The sequence below is a fragment of the Neomonachus schauinslandi genome, chromosome 4 (assembly GCF_002201575.2).
Source record: "Neomonachus schauinslandi chromosome 4, ASM220157v2, whole genome shotgun sequence".
Taxonomy (NCBI): domain Eukaryota; kingdom Metazoa; phylum Chordata; class Mammalia; order Carnivora; family Phocidae; genus Neomonachus; species Neomonachus schauinslandi.
The window spans coordinates 31,232,398-31,248,652 of record NC_058406.1 but is presented as its reverse complement, the minus strand read 5'-3'; positions in this window follow the sequence as shown (position 1 = coordinate 31,248,652).

Genomic DNA, 16,255 nt, shown 5'->3' with positions numbered 1-16,255 from the left:
GTCAGTGAAGAGTTATTGAGTCAGGCAAGGGGTCCTCCATCTGAGGATTATGTCCTTGTGTTGCATGAGCACATGAGCTACAATCCCCATATACCTAGCAAATGCCCCAACTCTTTTCCCTGGTGGACATTCCACTACGCATTCGCTCAAAACCATTATTTCTTTTTTTTTTAATTTTATTTTATTATGTTAATCACCATACATTACATCATTAGTTTTTGATATAGTGTTCCATGATTCATTGTTTGCATATAACACCCAGTGCTCCATTCAATACGTGCCCTCTTTAATACCCATCACCAGGCTAACCCATCCCCCCAACCCCCTCCCCTCTAGAACCCTCAGTTTGTTTCTCAGAGTCCATAGTCTCTCATGGTTCATCTCCCCCTCCAATTTCCCCCTTTTCATTTTTCCCTTCCTACTATTTTTTTTTTTAAACATATCATGTATTATTTGTTTCAGAGGTACAGGTCTGTGATTCATCAGTCTTACACAATTCACAGCTCTCACCATAGCACATACCCTCCCCAATGTCCATCACCCCGCACCACCACTCCAGCAACCCTCAGTTTGTTTCCTGAGATTAAGAATTCCTCGTATCAGTGAGATCATATGATACATGTCTTTCTCTGATTGACTTATTTCGCTTAGCATAATACCCTCTAGTTCCATCCACGTCCAAGATTTCGGTTTTTTGGATGGCTGCATAATAGTCCATTGTATATATATCTACCACATCTTCTTTATCCATTCATCTCTTGATGGACATCTTGGCTCTTTCCATAGTTTGGTTATTGTGGACATTGCTGCTATAAACATTGGGGTGCATGTACCCCTTTGGATCACTACATTTGTATCTTTGGGGTACATACCCAGTAGTGCAATTGCTGGGTTGTACGGTAGCTCTATTTTCAACTTTTTGAGGAACCTCCATACTGTTTTCCAGAGTGGCTGCACCAGCTTGCTTTCCCACCAACAGTGTAGGAGGGTTCCCCTTTCTCCGCATCCTTGCCAACATCTGTCGTTTTCCTGACTTGTTAATTTTAGCCATTCTGACAGGTGTGAGGTGGTATCTCATTGAGGCTTTGATTTGGATTTTCCTGATACCGAGTGATATTGAGCACCTTTTCATGTGTCTGTTGGCCATTTGGATGTCTTCTTTGGAAAAGTGTCTGTTCATGTCTTCTGCCCATTTCTTGATTGGATTATTTGTTCTTTGGATATTGAGTTTGATAAGTTCTTTATAGATTTTGGATACCATTATTTCTTAAGAGAAATAATGAAAAGCCTGATTCTGCATATGAGAAAAAGTTTAAGAGTATTGATTAATGTATAATGTATGAAGGAATGATATATGAAAGTCAAATAGCTAAGAGACCAAGTGACTTTTTTCTCATGTAGCATATTTTCTATTTTCTGTCACTGGTTCCTGTTGGGTATACCAGGCCACCATAGGACTCAATTATGATATTCTGTTTTAACCAATTCTTCTGACATCACCTGGTATAATCCAATTCAATTCTGACACTAGCCACCCGGAGTTAGTGTCAGATTGCATAGGTTTAAGGGAACAGGGTTCCCAACAAGACTGCCCCCACTTCAGATGCCAGCCTCAAGTGAGGTCCTCAGGCCATCTAAACTTCTAATCAACTGGCTGCAAATCTGATGGTTCCTAGGACCTCCCTCTCAGGTTCAGTAATTCACTAGAACAACTCAGAACTCAGGAAAGCTCCATACTTATGATTACAGGTTTATTATAAAAGATACAAATCAGGTACAGCCAAACAGAGAGACATATAGGGTGAGGTCCGGATGAGTCCCAAACACAGAGCTTCCATGTCCTCTCTCCATGGAATCAGGGCATCCTCCTGGCATATTGATATGTTTACCAATTAAGAAGCTCCACTGAGCTTCTGTGTCCAGAGTATTGATTGGGGCTTTATTATATTGGCCCTGAAGGTGGTCTGACACAAAGCCCCAATCCTCTAATCCCATGATGGGTCTTTCTGGCAACTGGCCCCCATCCTGAGCCATCTTATTAGCACAAACTCATGTGTGATCCAAGGGGCTTATGAATAACTAAGATATTCCTGTCACTTGGAAAATTCCAAGGGTTTTAGAAGCTCTATGCCAGGAACCTGGGACAAAGACCAGACAAATTATTATACAGCATATGGTACATGGGAGAAAGTTTAGTATAGTGGTTTGGAGTAGTGTAGTGGAAAGGTATTTTACTTCTTTTCCTCACGAGGTGTAAAGCACTTTACACATACCCGGTACTCAGTAAATCTTAAATATATATTAATATTAAGGAGTATTTTAGGGGCGCCTGGGTGGCTCAGTTGGTTAAGCGACTGCCTTTGGCTCAGGTCATGATCCTGGAGTCCCGGGATCGAGTCCTGCATCGGGCTCCCTGCTCGGCAGGGAGTCTGCTTCTCCCTCTGACCCTCCCCCCTCTCATGTGCTCTCTCTCAAATAAATAAATAAAATCTTTAAAAAAAAAATATTAAGGAGTATTTTAGTTTCCTAGGACTGCTGTAACAAAGTACCACAACTGGGTGGTTTAGAACAATGGAAATTTATTCTCTCACAGTGTGGAGGGCAGAACTCTAAAATCAAGGTGTCATCTGGGCCATGCACCCTCTGAGACTGAATAGAATCTCTTCCTAGCTTGCGGTGGCTGTCAATCCTTGACATTCTTTGGCTTGCAGCTGCATCACTCCAATCTCTGCCTGTCATCATGTGGTGTTCTCCCTGTTTGTGTTTATCTTCACATGTTTTCCTCTTCTTCTAAGGACACCAGACAGAATCGATGAGGGCTCACCCTATGACCTCATTTAGCTTGATTATATCTACAATGACCCAGTTTTCAAATAAGGTCACATTCAGAGGTACCAGGAGTACGTAATTTTGGTGAACACGACCCATAATATGATGAATAGTGAATTCAGCACATAACAGTCCACCCTCTGGCCCCCATTGTGCAGAATACATTCACCCCTTTCCAACATCCCCCCAATGTCCTAACCCATTCCTGCATCAACTGTAAGTCCAGAATCTCATCTAAATATAATCAGCTCAAAAAGTCCCAAATCTCATTTTCTAAATCAATATGGGTGAGACTCTGATATGGTCCATCCTGGTATAAAATTCTCCATCTGTGGACCTGTGAAACCTAGAAAACAAGCTATCTGCTTCCAAAATACAAGGTAGGAGAGGCATAGGAAAGACATTTCCATTACAAAGGGAAAATGGAGGGAATAAAAAGGTCCCCAGTCTAAAGCAAATTCACAATCATGGCAAGTTCCATTAGATCTCAGGGCCTGAGAGTAATTCTCTGTGACTTGATGCTCTGTCCTCTGGCCTAATAGGACACCTCCACCCTTTTAAACTTAGAGGGTCCCATTGGCCCAGGCCTCCACATGTGTGGCTTTGCCCTTTGTGTTATTCTTCCTTCATTTTATTCCGTCTTTGTTCCCTTCAGTCCAGACCAGCAGCACTTCTGCTGGTATAAAATTCTCAAAAACCTCATCAGTCTTTCATGTAGCTCATGGGGATCCAAACCATCTGACAAGAGGGTCCAAATCTTTCCTGGATAACCATATCTCTATTCCTAGCTTCTGAGATGATTGATTATATCCATGAGTCACAGGCAAACGGTTGTCTAGCCACACCCTTGGCCCTATTTCCAGAGCATGTGGTCTGGTTAGGCAGAGAATTTTCCATATCATCAAGTGCTGATTCCTTCTTGCTTAACAGTCCATTCCTCAGTTTATCTCTGCCCATATTTACTGTAAGCACCAAAGAGAAACTAGGCTAGACTTCAATAGTTGTTTTGGAAATTTTTTCAGCTAAATATCCAAGTTTATCACAAGTTCACCTAATGACCAAATGCAATTCAGACAAGTTTTCTGCCATTTTATAACAAGAATTGCTTTTCCTCCAGTGTCCAATAATGTGTTCATTGTTTCCTTCTAATACCTCACCAGAAGCATCTTTAAGGTTCATATTTGTACCAAACATCTCTTCAAAGCAATCTAGGTTTTTTGATTAAGCCTCTACCAATTCCAAAGGCACTTTCCCATTTTTAACTATTAGAGCAGCACCCTACTCTCATCATACCCAAATCTATTGGGTTTCTGAGGCTACCAGAAGCTGAAAGAGGCAGGAAGGTATCTTCCCCTGCAGGGTTCAGAGAGAGCATTGACTCTCCCAAAACCCCGATTTCAGACATCTAGTCTCTAGAACTGTGAGAGAATAAATTTCCTTTGTTTATTACACCCAGTTGGTAGTACTTTGTTATGTCAGGCTAAGAAGCCAAAACGGGCGTTACTTGGAGGTACCATAGTCATTAGTAAAAACAGTGAGTATGTAGTATCCGCCTATATCCACAGGGTTTCTTGCTTTTTCTCTCTTTTTTAAACCATATTTATGTCTAGTTGCACTTAAAGCTTACTTTTGTATGTTAATGGCTTATGATTTACCTCTGTTTTATCTCAGGAGGGCAACTTTAAACCATTGGTAGGAATGCTGTGGTACCAAGAAGACTTCAAACTTTTTTTTTTTTTTTTGAAGATTTTATTTATTTGAGAGAGAGAAAGAGAGAGAGAGTGAGCATGAGAGGGGAGAGGGTCAGAGGGAGAAGCAGACACCTGCTGAGCAGGAAGCCCAACGTGGGACTGGATCCTGGGATTCTAGGATCATGACCTGAGCCGAAGGCAGACACTTGACCGACCAAGCCACCCAGGTGCCTGAAGCCTTCAAACTTTTGGAGGAGTGGTGGCTTTAATTTTCCAGACCTTCCTTCTGCCAGAATGCCTAGTACTGGTTCTGGGCTCTCATGCATACTGCCTCCATCAGGGTGAGGCAAGAGGAACTCCAGTGGTGCTTCAGTTCGCCCTTGGATAGGTAATTGACCCATGAGTGATGAATTACATAATGAGTCCTTTACCATCACTTCTAATGGACGTCTGTGTTTTTCAGTTTTGAGTTATTTTTCAAGAACACATTCTTTGCCTGTCATAATGAGGACCGATACTTTTTTTGGATTCCCCTTAGTGGCAATCACAGTGTTTGTAGGTCTCTTAGAAGATACTCTGTAAATATTGTTTTGCATTGAAGAAGGCTTGTCCATGGCACTGCTAGTGAGAGACTAGCTGTCGTGATAAATAAGAGATGTTAGTTGCCAGGGCTGTCATTTCAATTTGTCTTGCTAGTGTTGAGCTCATTAATAAATTGCCACAGTGATAATATGAAAGTAATGAACCTTCTGGAGGCCCAGCTGGGGCACAGAGTGCTAGCAGGGACCTTCAAGGCAATTGCCATTGTTATACACAGTTCTGTTAAAGAGTTTCAGGCTCTTTTTTTCCTTTGAAACATTTATATTTTGCAAAATTCAAATCCTGTTTTAACATTTTTGTACTTTCTAAGTGAGTTTATTTGAATTCAATTTAACAAATATGTATGTATCTGATGCCTGCTACTGTCAGGCACTGTGTTAGACCCTAGGGATGTAAAGAAGACTAAGACATCCCTTAGGGCTTTGCTGTCAAATAGGCAGGAGAGGTATGTAAACAAATAATTGTAATACAGTATTTAAACGCTGTACGTATGAACCAAATATAAACATAGAATAGAAAAGGAAATGATTATCTAGGGAAAAGAGCTAAGGGGGCTGAGGAAGAGGAGATTCATTGATTTCTGAGTTAAATTTTGAAGGATGAGTTGTTAAGTTGACAATTTGAGTGCATAATGGGAAGAGGGACTTGCAGATGAGTTAAGGGACTACAGGTCATTTAGAATAAGTTAAGGAAAGAGGGTAAAAGAGGAGAAGATGGGTAGATGAGGCTAGAGAAGTAGTCAGGGGCCTAAATCTTAAAGAATTTTGGTTTTGAGGGGCTGTGTATGCAATGTCAAAGACTTTAGTGGATTTCATGCCACAGGCTACATGGGTCCATTAAAGGATTTTAAGCAGAGAAGCAACATGATGGAATTTTTATTTTAGAAAGATTATTCCATACACATGACAGAATGGAAGTAGAAAGAAAGAAGGCTATTGACTAGTTTTGTGCAAGCAAATAACAACATAATATGCTGCAAAGGGCATGACTGAGATTGTTTTAAATCCCAGTTCAACCACCTACTAACTCTCCCAACTCTGAAAGTTCCTCATCAGTGAAATGAGAATAATAGAAATCTCTCACTGGGTATTATGGAAAATCATATGAAATAACATGTATACATAGAAATGGTCCAAAGAGCTGAGTATAAATGTTAGCTGTTATATATCAACTTCTGGTTTTGTTGAGTTTTAGGTAATCTCTAACCAAGTTTAGGATTTTCAAGAAACACTTTCATTTTCTTTCTATCACTCTCCTAATAAAACAAAGAAATCAAGAGGTTTGCAAACCTTTTTATTTACATTAGGATCCATCTTTCAGGATTTCTCAAACATTTAAAAAATAACATAACTAAAGCTTTTTCCTTTGGACAGCCTGCCAGACTTTGAGTTGAAGAATCAGGCTTAATGTCCTTTTTAAGTCAGTAGTGCAATAGGAAAAGACTGGAGCCCTAGTTCAACAAGTGAGCTTTTTAGCTAAGAAATAGCACCAGAGTTTACTCTGCCTCTGTTTCTTCAAGTGTTTAATAAGAATAATGTGAACAGGTGTCCTACCTACCGTGTACATCTATTGTGAGGATCATGTTTACTTCCTTTCCTTAAGTAAACATTCACTAACTACTATTCAAGATACTATTACAAAGAATGTAGAAATGAATCAGATATGGATCCTAATTTCAAGGGAATTACAGCATTAAAAAACTGTAAAAGATATATACAAATAACTGTAATACAAAGAAGCTAATATGTGAGTCAGTTAGCATCGAACATTGTAAAGGACTTTGAAACTGGAAGTCATTTATATTTCGTATAATACATTGTAAAAAATAATGTCTTATAAAGTGCATTTTACATGTTCTCACTATTTGTAAAGTGCTTCTCTAAGCAAAGGTGAAATAGAGTCACTTTCTTGGAAACCTGTGGAAAATAAATGATAAGGATGGATTAAGATTCTAGGTAGATTTTTAAGTGTATATGTATATTTTGATACCAGGCTTAATATTTTTTTTTAAAGATTTTATTTATTTATTTGAGAGAGAGAGAATGAGAGGCAGAGAGCACGAGAGGGAAGAGGGCAGAGGGAGAAGCAGACCCCCCTGCTGAGCAGGGAGCCCGATGCGGGACTCGATCCCGGGACTCCAGGATCATGACCTGAGCCGAAGGCAGTCGCTTAACCAACTGAGCCACCCAGGCGCCCGATGCCAGGCTTAATATTCACTAATATCCAAGTGACTTTGTTAAAGTACTCTTTGAGCTGTGAGGTGTGTGTGTGTGTGTGTAGTGTATAGAGTATAGTGTGTATAATGGAGATAATGTCACGTACCTCTCAGATTTGTTGTGAGGAATAGTCATTATATGTAAAAGTGCTTAGAAAACAATGTTCATTCCTTCCGTTACACTACCCACTTTTTCACTATTGCCTGATGTTAAGCTTTGAGTCAGCAGCTTCTTTGAGATATTTTCAAGTTGATTTTTACTTATGAAAAATTTCAAACATACAACAAAATCAAAAAGGTTTTGCTATGAAAAACCTCATGTCCATCACCTAAATTTTACCATTACTTGTAAATGTCACATATCTATTTATCTGTCCTTCCACCCACCCAGCTGTATTGAAATTTCTCTGGTGATTCTTTAGGACTTTTTTGAAGGAGGTTTTCTAAAGGAGGTATTTTAACTAATTTGGAAGCCAGAAGTGCAAATACATTTCAGATGTTTGTAATTAAATGACAGTTTTCTTATTTACATTGTTTGCCTCTGTGAAGAATTTTACTTCCTGAGTTATTCATTATTTGAATCTGTCTCTACTATTTTTGCACCTACGTTATTGTTTCCAACCTTAAATCGTCCCATTGCATTTTCCTGAGAATGCCTTCAATCTTTTTTTCAATGTCACATTTAGAGAAGGCTCTTTATAGTCCTCCTTGTTGTCTCTTTCTCCTTTGAAAGTATCTTTAAAAATTAGTAGGAAACAATAGTGTGCATTCTGTGCCTGGTGGCGACCACTGCAGCTAGAAGCTTTGTTTGCGTGGAGTGGGCTGCCTGCACAGGTCTTCAGAGCTCAGGTATCTCAGCACTTCCCATCAACTCCCACATTTTTTTTCTGAGTGTGGGCTTTTTCCCAGCACAGTTGGTCTATTTAGTATGCCCTACCAGGAAATACAACCCTTTACCTATATTTGGTTATAGTCTCTCAGCATTGATTGATTTTCTCCATTATATAGCTATATTTAGATTATATATGACAGAAATTCCTCAAAGTTTCTGATTCTCTGATGGTACTCTTCCCTATTTTCCAGTGCTGCCAAGTGTTAGATGGATTTCCTTAATGAGCTATGAGGACTGTATTCGGAAAAGTCTTTGAAAAGCTAAGTTGTATTCATAATTGTGTCTCTCAACTCCTTTCATCCTCTCATTACCTGTTTGGCATGATCCTGTCCGATTTGAGACTGACTTATAGATACTAAAGGACCCAGCTTGTTTTGTTCCATTTTGAGAGATTTGCCTTAAACTGGTTGTCTCTCATAAATCACCTATAAGTTCTACTTACCACCCAAATATTTTTAAAATTCAGTAAGTAGTCACCGTGTTCTGGTTATGTAATTTTAAAATTTTATGCTTTTTTTCCTTAATGATTAGCATTCATTCATTTCATTCAGAAATACTTGAGTGCCTCTTCCATACCAGGCACTGTTCCAAGTGCTGGGATACAGTGCTGAATGAACAACACAGACAAAGTCCCAGTGGAACAGACAAATAAATAGACAAGGAAAATAGTACATGAAGCTAACTGTTGGGGAGAACTAAGAGTGGTATCATAGAGGGACTCTGGATGACTACTTTAGATAGAGTGGTCAGGAAAGGGTTCTCTGGGGAGGCAATATTTAAGCTGAGACCCAAAAGATAAGAAACGAGCCGTATGACTATGGGGTGGAACATTTCAGGTAGTGCAGAGGCCCTCAGGTAGTGAGGAGTTTGGCCTGCATAGGGAGCAAAAGAGGACAGCATGGTTGGAGCAATGGGAATGATGAGAGCTGTAGGAGAGGAGGTGTAGAGGGAGGGGTCAAATCATGTAGGATGATGTGGTCAGGGTAATAATGGACTTGGATTTAATTTTAAGAGCTGTGAGGAGCTTTTGGGAGATTTTAAGCAGGGGAGGGATATGATCTAACTTACATTAACAAATAACCGGGATAGGGCCATATGTTGGAAAAAATCATCCAGTGCTGAGAGCCTCTAGCCAGAGGCAGAAGATTGCATTTCCTACTAGGGCATACTAAATAGCCTAGTTTTCCTCAGCCTCAGAGACAAGAGATTGGCCAGTTTACCTTGCTCTGAATCCCAGCTCCACCATTTACTAACTGTGTAATTTGGGGCAAATTCTAAGACATCTCCCTGTATGGATTTTCTCCTCTGTATGAAGATAATAATAGTTCCCACCTGGGGTGCCTGGGTAGCTCAGTTGGTTAAGCATCTGACTCTTGATTTCAACTCAGGTCATGATCTCAGGGTCGTGGGATCAAACCCAGCATGAGCTGAGCGTACAGCCTGTTTGAGCTTCTCTCTCTCCCCCTCCCTCCCGCTCACGTGCTCGCTCTCTCTCTCAATATATAAATAAATAAAATACTAAATAAAATAATAGTACCTACCTTACTGGTAGGTACAAACTTAATGCAAGTAAAGTGGTTAGAACATATTAAGTACTTAATATTTAAGTTTATCATTTATTTCCTCTAGGTATGGATGGTCTAACATGATAGCCATGTGGTTAGTGGGACTGAAGTACTGAATTGTAAATTTTACTTAATTTTTTTTTTTAAAGATTTTATTTATTCATTTGAGACACAGAGATACAGAGAGAGAGAGCATGAGCAGGGAGAGAGGCAGAGGGAGAAGGAGAAGCAGGCTCCCCGCTGAGCCAGGAGCCCGATGTGGGCCTCGATCCCAGGACCCTGGAATCATGACCTGAGCCGAAGGCAGATGCTTAACCATCTGAGCCACCCAGGCGCCCCAATTTTACTTAATTTTAATTATGTGTGATTTTTTTTTTTTTTTGAGAGAGAGAGAGAAAGGTGGGGGGGAGGAGAGGGAGAGGGAGAAAGAGAATCTTTTTTTTTTTTTAATTTTTTTTTTTTAAGATTTTATTTATTTGACAGAGAAATAGCACAAGCAGGCAGAGCGGCAGGCAGAGGGAGATGGAGAAGCAGGCTCCCCGCTGAGCAGGGAGCCCAATGTGGGGCTCGATCCCAGGATCCTGGGATCATGACCCAAGCCAAAGGCAGCTGCTTAACCACTGAGCCACCCAGGCACCCCCGTGGAGCCCGACGTGGGGCTTGATCTCACAGCTCTGACAATCATGACCTGAGCCGAAATCCAGAGTCTGACACTTAGCTGACTGAGCCACCCAGGCGCCCCTTGAGTTATTTTTCTGTTGGGCAGCACTGTTCTAGACTCTGGGTCAGAGGGGAGGGTGGTGGAAGAAGCATATGGACTGAGGGAGGTGCTTTTCCTAATTACACAAATACCCTGGAGATTCCAAAACACCTTCATCCAGTAGAGCCTCTCTCCCTATCAAAGAAGTCCTCCCTCCTACCCTCTTCTGGAAAGTCAGTGCGTTTAATGAGCCTGCCATCACTGATAGTGTTTTGTATTCTTCAGGTGTGTCAGAGTGGGAAAAATAGTTATGAATCACTGCTCACTGCTCTGTATTAAAGAGTATTGCACAGGTTTTACACCTATCAGTGATTTTGATGAAACAAATTTCTGGGGTCCTCTGAACTAGTATCACCATATAAGATTGTTCTCTGAAATAAAATCCACCACTAATCCTGGCCCAGTGAACCCCAGAGACTTAAAATGAGGAAAAATTAAAGTAGATTTTAATGAAGGAATGAATTGCTGGGTCAAAAGCTGAGGAAGTTGAGAAAAGCGTCTTGTGTCCTAAAAGCTAAATTTTCAGGATTAAAGAAAAAAAAAAACACTCAAAAAGCTAAGCAAGCAGTAACTTATCTCTGAAGGGAAACTGGACATACGTTTTTTTTCTTCTAATGTCTCTTGGTTCCTGCTGGCTCTGTGGTTCTGTAGAAAGGTTTTCTGACTTGTTAGCGTGAAGAAGGTTCCTAGTAAATACGGAATGACTGTTAGCAAATGGCACCACTCTTCTACCTTCACTGTTTGGAATGTTTATATTCTTTATCATTCCCAAATAATTAAAAAAAAATCTATGATATGCCTTAGCTTAATACCACATCTCAAAGATTACCCATGCCCTCTCAGTCAAGTCGTCTTCTGGAGAAGAGAGCCCTTTCCTGAGGTTGGTGTACTGTTTCAGACTTACACAGGACATGTTTCACTGGAAGCCCCTTTGTAGTCTCTGGTTTTTTTGATGCAGAGAAGAAAGAGGTAGTCTCAAAGACTCCCAACCAGAAATGGGTGTCAGGGCAATTGCCTGAGTAGCTTACGGAAGATAACTGATATCATTTGATAAAGTTCCCTTATTTCAGTAACAATAAGATTTTCTATGAAGCCATAAAATCAGACACTTGTGGAGGTGGATGATGAGGAAACAGGCGTGCTGCTTGTTTGTAGTAAATATGAGACCTGCCTGGGAATGCATTATAGAGTTCTCACCTCCTAGTTTTCTGGGGAAGAATTTGAAGCCCTGAGGAAGTGACTCCTCGGTGACCTGGAATGAACCAGGCCAAGTTTAGGCCTAAGTTGCAGCTCAGTTTCTGCTTACAGAGAAACCATAATTGCCCCAGGTTTGTTATTCTGTAAGATTCATGCAAGACTCTGGATAATGCCAGGGAGTCATAATTCACTTCTTTTAGGCTAAGAACCTGAGACTTTGGGGGTTTATAGATGCCACTCTGTCGATGAGCCCAAATTACTTTATGTTGATCTTGAGATCTCTGATACCTGGTAGCATAGACATTTTTCAAAGGTCTGCTTGGGCAGTATGAACAGATTAAAAGTGGTAAACGGGTTAATAGTCTCTTACTGGTCCCCAAAGCCATATGAGTCTGACCACAGATTTTAATTTTGTCACCATGAAAAGCTCTTATTAAGTGGTTCCTGTCTGCAGATGGTGACATGCATTCAAATCTTCACTCCAGGAAACCTTGGGGAAATAAGTCACTCTTAGAAGCTTAATGTTCTGGATAGCTACAGGTTTGTTCGATTATACATTAAATCTTTATTTTTAAAAATCATTTTAGTTGGAAATTATTCTAATATGAATTGTGCCCTTCTTTTTAATTTAGTTTGTTGAGCCTAATTTAACCTTTTCTCAATGACTGAGATCCTTACGGTGTGTGTGTGTGTGTCTGTGTGTGTGTAAAGGATACAAAGTTCCATGGGCTTTTTAGTCTATTCCTAACTCGATTTTTCCCACAAGACCGTTTTTAGTGCATAATTTTTACAAAGTGCAGGGTTTTCAGGAATGAAAATCATTGTATATAAATGCCTGGAGTTAAGTCTCTGGGTCACAGTCATAAAAGGTTGCACTAGGTAACTCCTTCCTCCTGCTAACAATACTTATATATGCATAGTGCTTGACTGTTTGCCAAGCCTCTATACATATATATGGCGTATGATAAGTAAACCAGGAAAGGTATTAATTTTTTGTTGTTTTTAAATACAGTAAGCAAGCATAATGGATCCAGAAAGAGCATGGACTTTCAAATTAGACAGTCTTTAATTTTAGCCTTTCCATTTAGTAGCTATGTGACCTTGGATGCCTTAATTAATCTCACTCAGTTAACTTCAGAATCTCAGCTTTTTTTTTTTTTTTCCCAACTAAATGGAAAATACCAGAATTGTTGGGTTCTTTAAATCAAGTAATAAAGGTAAAAATGCCTGCTAGGGACAACATGGATGAACCTCACAAACAAAATGTTGAGCGGAAGGAAGTAGACATGAAAGAGTACATGTGGTATATTTTGTTTATATAAAGTTCAAAACAAGCAAAACTATTCTACAATGACAGAAGTCAAGACAGTGTTTACTCTTGGGTGGACACAAAGGAGTACTTCTTTGGATGCTAATAACAATCTCTTTCTTGGTTTGGAGACACATTGTAAAAGTTCATTGAGCTTTATACTTAATGATTTGTGTACTTTTCAGTATGTATGTTATACTTTATTAAAAAGTCATTTTTAAAGTGCTTAGCACAGAAACTAGCACATAGTTGATTCCCTTCTCCTGTGATGGTTCTGTAAGTTAACAGTATGAAAGTCTATTTAACAGAATGATCCTAGCCTCTTTTCCTTGTAACCTCTCAGTTTCTTTGTTCTGTTATGGTTCTCTGCCTCCTGATTCCAGTCTTACACCTAGGCATGTTTAATAAATATATACAGTGGTAATCCCAATTGGTGTAGCTGAAGGAGTTTAGATCAGTCAGATAAGGTGAAATTGAATGTCTTACCACTGTGATTTAGGAGTAAATCAGCAACATGAATTCTGATTTGATGTTATTCTCTGATGATTACTTGATTTGATGTTTTTAAGTGGAGATTAAATGGATTTTTTAAATTTTGCTGATATCAGATCAACTTCATTATTGAGTTTTTTCAAGGTGGGACATTGGACTTATTCTCTTATTTCTGGCACTTTTAGTACAAGACAATTATAGTGTAGCAGACTTTGAAATAGTCACTGTCACACCCTGTAACACCTCATATATTTTGCTTCAGTTCTCATCACTGAAAGAGAACCATAGGTATTGTTTTTACCTTATTGCTTTGTACTACCAAGTATAGAAACAGAACTTAGATACTTGGAAATTTATGCAAGGTCTTGTTACAGAAAACTTAGAATTGTCAAAAAGTCAATTAAAAAAAACTCAGTTATTTTTCTAATATAGGCAATGTGTAGGATATAAAATAAATCTGTGACAGTCTCTGCCCTCAGGGAGGGTAGATTCCTATAGGAGAGGTTTGTGAGATAGGAAGAAAATGAATTTGTCTACATTTACTTTTGTTCTTTTGGATGTTATTAGTCTTGGAGAGAAGACTTGGACTTTCTAAGAGAAGTTTTCTGACAGAGATACTAGCAAAGCCCTTCAATCCACAGAGAGCTGTGGTGATGATTGTGTGAATGCCAATGGAGCCAGGACTTCATTAGGGATTAGTAATGTGACAAAAAGCTGGGGAGGTGGAGAAGGACCCCCTACCTATCACATACTTATTTATATCCATTCACTAAAATAGATAGTGCTATTCAACCCTCACAAACCCTTTGGAGTAGACACTATTATTTCCACATTAAAGATGCAGAAATTGGGGATGCCTGGGTGGCTCAGTCAGTTAAGCGTCTGCCTTCGGCTCAGGTCATGATCCCAGGGTCCTGGGATCAAGTCCCACATTGGGCTCCCTACTCAGTGAGGAGCCTGCTTCTCCCTCTGCCTGCCGCTCCCCCTGCTTGTGCTCTCTTTCTCTGACAAATAAATGAAATCTTTTTAAAAAAAAAAAAAGATGCAGAAATTGTGGCATTTAGACATTTAGTAAGATAGCTTGGAAACCTGCAGAATGGGAGGTCATAAAGAAAATTGATGGCTGGTTGCATCTAGGATTACCCAGGAAAGAGAATGCTGTGATTCCAGAACTTAGTTTCTTTTAAATCCCTGTGAAGCTTTTTATATTTCTCTTGTGACACGGTTGATTGGGACTGTGATGCAGATACACCTGTTACCTGTTTGTTTTCTTTTTTTTTTTTTTTTGTGGTAAAATATATATAACATAAAATTTACCATTTTAACCACTTAAAGGCATTAAGTACATTTACAGTGTTGCATAGGCTTTACTACTATCTCCAGAACTTTTTCATCATCCCAAGCAGAAACTCTGTACCTATTAAATCATAACTCTCCATTCCCTCCTCTGCCCTGCCCCTAGTACTTCTACTTTCCATCTCTGTGAATTGGCTTATTCTAGTTACCACGTATGAGTGGAGTCATAACAATATTTGTCCTTTTGTGTTTGGCTTATTTCATTTAGAATAATGTTTCCAAGATGTGTTTCTGTTGTAGCAAGTATCAGAATTGTATTCCTTTTTATGGAATAAAGATTCCATTGTGTGTATAAAGGACATTTATTTATCCATTCATTTACTGATGGGCATTTGGATTGTTCCTTTCCTTTGGCTATTGGGAATGATGTTGCTATGAACATTAGTGTACAAGTATCTGTTTTAGTCCCTGCTTTCAGTTCTTTTGGATATATACCCAGGAGTAGAATGCTGGATCATATGGTAATTTCATGTTTATCTTTTTGAGATTTTCCACAGCAGCTGCATCACTTTTCATTCCTACTAGCTATTCGAAAGGATTCTAATTTCTCCACACTCTGGCAACACTTGTTATTTTTGTTTTCTTTTCTTTTTTTATGATAGCCATTTGAATGGGTGTGAAGTGGTATCTCATTCTGATGTTGATTTGCATTTCTGTTATTGATTAATGATGCTGAGGATCTTTTCATGTGCTTACTGGCTATCTGTATATATAAACAGAGAAATGTCTATTCAAGTCCCTTGCCCGTTTTTTAATTAGGTTGTTTGAGGGTTTTTTGTTGTTGAATTGCAGGAGTTCTTTATATATTCTAGAAATTAATCCCTTATTGGATATATAATTTGCCAGTATATTCTCCTACTCTGTACAGGTTGTCTTTTACACTCAGATAGTGTCCTCTGATGGACAAATGTTTTTCATTTTGATGAAATCTCATTTACTGTTTTTCTTTCATTGCCTGTGGTTTAGATGTTATATGCAAGAATCATTGTCAAATCCAATGTCATGAAGATTTTCCCCTGTGTTTTCTTGTAAGAGTTTTATAATCTTAGCTCTTGTGTTTAGGTCTTTGACGCATTTTGAGTTAATTTTTGAATACAGTATAAGGTAGAAGTTCAGCTTCATTATTTTGCATATGGGTATCCAGTTTTCCCAACATCACTTGTTGAAAAGAATATCCTTTTCCCATGAATGGTCTCGGCACCTTTCTCGAAAATCATTTGACCGTATATATTAGGGTTTGTTTCTGGGCCCTCAGTTCTATTCCTAATTAAAAAACGGGCAAGGGACTTGTGCCAGTACCACAGTCATCCTAAAATTCATGCGGAATTTCAAAGGACCCCAAATAGCTT